Source organism: Echinops telfairi, unplaced genomic scaffold, assembly GCF_000313985.2.
Source record: "Echinops telfairi isolate 266 unplaced genomic scaffold, ASM31398v2 ScPeMD7_26;HRSCAF=91, whole genome shotgun sequence".
NCBI lineage: Eukaryota > Metazoa > Chordata > Mammalia > Afrosoricida > Tenrecidae > Echinops > Echinops telfairi.
The window spans coordinates 5,071,688-5,076,159 of record NW_022103923.1 but is presented as its reverse complement, the minus strand read 5'-3'; the positions used below and the strand labels follow the sequence as shown (position 1 = coordinate 5,076,159).

Genomic DNA, 4,472 nt, shown 5'->3' with positions numbered 1-4,472 from the left:
AAAAAAATGAGGTTCAAACAAAACTGCTTTTACGAAAAAATTCACTGTGACCAGAGAGAACCTTCCCAGGGGACCCCACTCAGTGCATTAACTCAGAGTGAGTTGCTCAATGCTTGTCTAGTGGGAAAAGTGCATATTATGAAAGTTCTGCCCAGAGGAGCTTTTTTCAGTTTTTTGGGGGGGGTACCCCTTTGTATGTGTTAGACCAGGTTGACTAGAGAAATAAATCCAGTGACATTCATATATGTGTAAGAGAGAGCTTCATATTAAGAAGTAATTATTATATACCAAGCAAACATCCCAGCCCAATCCAGATCAAGTCCAAAGCTAGTCCATAAGTCTGATACTAGTCCATAAGTTCCTCTTCAGACTCACACAGCCACATACAACGATGCAGGAACATCACCGGCCAGTGGGTGCAAAATCTTGTGGATCCAACGGCAGTGGTGTCATCACAGGGTTCTGGCAGCTCCCAGTGTGGCTCTGCAACAAGAAGGTGAAACAGAGAGAGAGGGGGAGGTCCACAGGATCCTCCTTTTGAGAAGGCCACACCCACAAGGAGACATCATCAGCCTGTGAACTGATTGATAGGCTGGACTCCACCCTACACTCTATCAAGTTGACATGGAATTATGTAACTACCACCGCATAGAAGTGCTTAAATGAATACTTTTTAGATGGAAAAGAGCTGTTCAGGCACAGGAAAAGCAGCCACAGAGGGAAGACCTATAGTATCTGAACATGAGGGATGCAAACCAGTCTGCAAACCCAAGAACTCCAAGGAGGGCCGAGTAGAAAAGGTAAGACAACGATTTGCCCCCAGAGTAGCCACAACACCTCCTTCTTCAGCCAGTGCCCTAAATTCGGACTTCGAGCCTCTAAACTGTGAGAGAATAAATGTGTTTGTTCTGGTACAGCAGCACTAAGAAACGAAGACACAGCCCTCTGGAACTTGCTAGAACTCTGCCCTCCAAAACTTGCCTGGAAACAACTGCGGCAGTTAGACTTTATGTCAACTTGAAGATGTATGAAGGTGTAGGAATGGAGTTCAACCTGTCCATCCGATCACAGTCTGATGGTGCCTCCTTGAGGGTGTGGCCTTCTTACAAGCAGGACAACTAGGAACCTCTCTCTGCCTCTTTGCCTTCCTGCTTGCTGGGACTCTATCTCCAGGGGAAACCTCATGTGGGCTGCCTTACCCTGAGAGCTGTCAGCACCCTGCCATATTTCCACTGACCTTGGATTTGTGTGACTGTACCCACCGTTCTGTGATCTTTCTGCTTCTCGATTCACCTTTCTGTGTCACCAGCCTGTAGCTACATGAGTCTGAAGAGGGTTTATAGGCTAATATCAGACTTTTGGACTTGAGTTGGACTGGGCCGGGATGCCTTATTGCTATACAATTACTTCTTTATATAAAGTTCTTTCTTATGCATAGATGAGTATCACTGGATTTGTTTCTATAGACAACCCAGCAGAACATAACAACTCTCTGGAACTTGCTGGAAAACTGTCCTCTGGAACAAGGCAGAAATTTAACCTCTAAAGTGATGGGGAAAGCTGTTGATTGTTAGGCCCTTCTGGCCAATGCACACTGTGGGAGCTGGGCACCGGAGAAGTTATCTATACTATAGAAGCCTGGTGCTGGCAAATGCCACCATGCTGCAGAAGCCTGCCATAAGAGCACAGGGGTGCCCCTAGAAGCAAACTCATTTCTTTCTTTACTGCATCTTCAAGCACTCTCTCATGATAAAAATTCAGCAAAAGCAAAAGAATATTTAAAGGGCCCAGATCCATTTTAACAGAGCCGGTTAAAAGGATGAGTTTGGAAATGAGAGTTTGGAGCTAAATTAATAATTGGTATTGCATTCCCATTCTTGGCACCCAGATTACTGTCTGTGAATATAATTTTCTACTGAATGGAACCAGGGATTCTTAGAAAAATGGTGGATTCCATGTCTGAGTCAGAAAACCAACAGTATGAACTTGAAATATCTTAGCACACGGCAAGTCAAGGAAGCTGTCAAAGATTTCTCGAGTCATGTCAAAAAGATTCAGTAGCCAATATGAAAAGGCCCTCCCTTAGCAAATGATACGTTAGTTATCAATTAAAATAATAACTGCCATAGATTGAAACACATGAACTATGTTAAGATCCCTAAGTTCACATGAAACAAACAAAAAATTCTCACTGAACGGTAATTAAAACCAAAACCAAAACTTTTTATTGTGAATTAGGTGAAGGTTTACAGAGGAGTTCATCAGTTTTACATTCAATAATTCACCCACGTTCAGATTCAGTTCATCCATTGCAATCTCCTCAATGTATCCCCATGCATCCTACTTGCCCATGCTTGCTGTTTTCCAGTTCTCCTTTCCTAGCTAGCTGAACGTTGTCCTTGGGTAAATGCTGCCCTTTTGATCTTAAATGGTTGGTTCTTCTAATTCAGAGGTGAATTCAGTTCCAGACCCGAAGGGCAAGGGCTAAAGTTTTTGGAACCAAATTTTAAAAATCTAGTAAATAAAGAGAAAGAATAAAGACATTCACTTGCCTTTCTTTATATGAAACGACCCCATGGTAACAAATCACAAATGAAGGTGCTTCTCTCGATGGACGTATTTCAATAGAAAAATGAAAGAAAAATGATAGAATGAATGGTTCTCCAAGTGTGGGTCTCTGGCGTCTATCAGGGGTTTGTGAAGTCAAAACGATTTTTCCTAATAGTACTAAGACACAATGTACTTTTCCCGTTAGATGACATTGCATTGATGATTGCCGAAACAGTGGCGCCTTCTCACCACCATGAAGTGGATTCCGACTTACAGTAGTGCTAAAGGACAGAGTAGAACTGTTCCTTTGGGTTTCCCAGATGGTGGGTTTGAACCACTGATTGGTTAGAAGCTCAATGCATAACCCACTACACCGCCTGAGCTCAGCAGGTTTCATGGCAGCAGTATCAACTGTCACCCCATTCTTTGACGCTACACACAGCCCAAAACCCAGATCAAAAATTAGTTTCACTTAAGAAGGTTCTGGTTGAAGCCATAAAAATTGTTTGATCTATTTATTTATTTATTGATCATTTTATTGGGGGCTCATGCAACTCTTATCACAATCCATACATACGTCAATTATGTAAAGCACACCTATACATTCGTTGCCCTCATCATTCTTAAAGCATTTGTTTTCCACTTGGGCTCTTGGAATCAGCTCCTCATTTTTCTTTTTTCCCTCTCCCTCCTCGCTCCCCACTCCCTCATGAACCCTTGGTAATTTATAGATTAGTATTATTTTGTCATGTCTTAACGCTGCCCGACATCTCCCTTCACCCACTTTTCTGTTGTCCATCCCCCAGGGAGGAGGTTATATGTAGATCCTTGTAATCGGTTTCCCCTTTCTACCCCCCTCCCCCCCATCCCCCCTTCACCAATTGTTCAATTTTTTAACTCTCCGAGCTTGAGCTCATGCTTCGGTAACGTTGTGTGGGATGAAGTGCAACTGTGCATCCAGCACTTAGCTGCACACTGCGGTGTGATGGATGTCTCAAGGAAAAGCAATCGTGTCATTGTTTGAGTTGAGAGAGAAGCCAGCTCCCCTTTTTTCACTGCACCCCATTGTGACTTGAAAGAGCCACTGCTAGGCAAGTTCTGGTTATTCAACCAGGCATTGGTCGACCTCCCCTTGAAACTAGCTAAGTGACCCTTGTCACCCCAGAGGAACACGATGGGCAGTATTTGTTGCCAATAACAAAAATTCAAGTTTCTAAGTGAGAATTTGAATTTTGAAAAATTTGCACCTGCCACTTTAAGTCGAGTATCTTGTCAATTTTGTAGGTTTATCTGATGAGATTGGTGGCTATATTAACAAATATGATGGCAGTGTGGGGTGGGGAGGATGGATATTGTATAGTGAAATTTGTTAGCATTTGGAATAGCTGCCTAACTCAGTGAACCAATATTTTCCTAATGACTAATAAATACATAATGTCACACAATTATTTATGGGTCAAAGAGTCACTCAAAAACGCAAGATAGCTCTTCATGAAGCAGAGGTTTTAAAAGTAGATAGAGGATCCCTTGCCAGGTCCTAATTATGATGATCGGGGTTTCACGCTTTTGTGTGACGTGTGCTTCCCTTAAAGCTTGTTACGAGGTTGGTGTTTTACCTGTGTGACACGAAAAACCTTTCATTTAAAAATTCATTGATGTGGTTTCAGATTCCAATGACTGCAACCAACTTTGAAGCCCGGACTATTTCTTTTGAGAAAAAATATCCACAATGATCTGAAGAAGCTATTATACTGTGCCTCCCTTTTCTAGCTACGGAACTATATGAGGCTGGATAATCACCTGACATTTTAATCACAAAACATATTGCAACAGATTCAATATAGAACAAGGAGCTCTGGAGACACAGTGGGCTATGCAAAAAGTGGCTAACTACATGGTCAGCTGTTCGAACTCACCAGTTG

The 4,472-nt window shown here is 42.4% G+C and overlaps 1 non-coding gene and 1 pseudogene across 1 annotated transcript; one reads left to right on the top strand and one right to left on the bottom strand.

Moving 5' to 3' along the window:
- Positions 1–2,441: 2,441 nt before the first annotated feature.
- Positions 2,442–4,472, bottom strand: part of LOC101656235 — a 15,699-nt pseudogene continuing 13,668 nt past the window's right edge.
- Positions 4,073–4,176, top strand: LOC115869458. The gene has a single exon (XR_004046199.1). It is a non-coding gene; the product is annotated as a small nucleolar RNA U13 (small nucleolar RNA).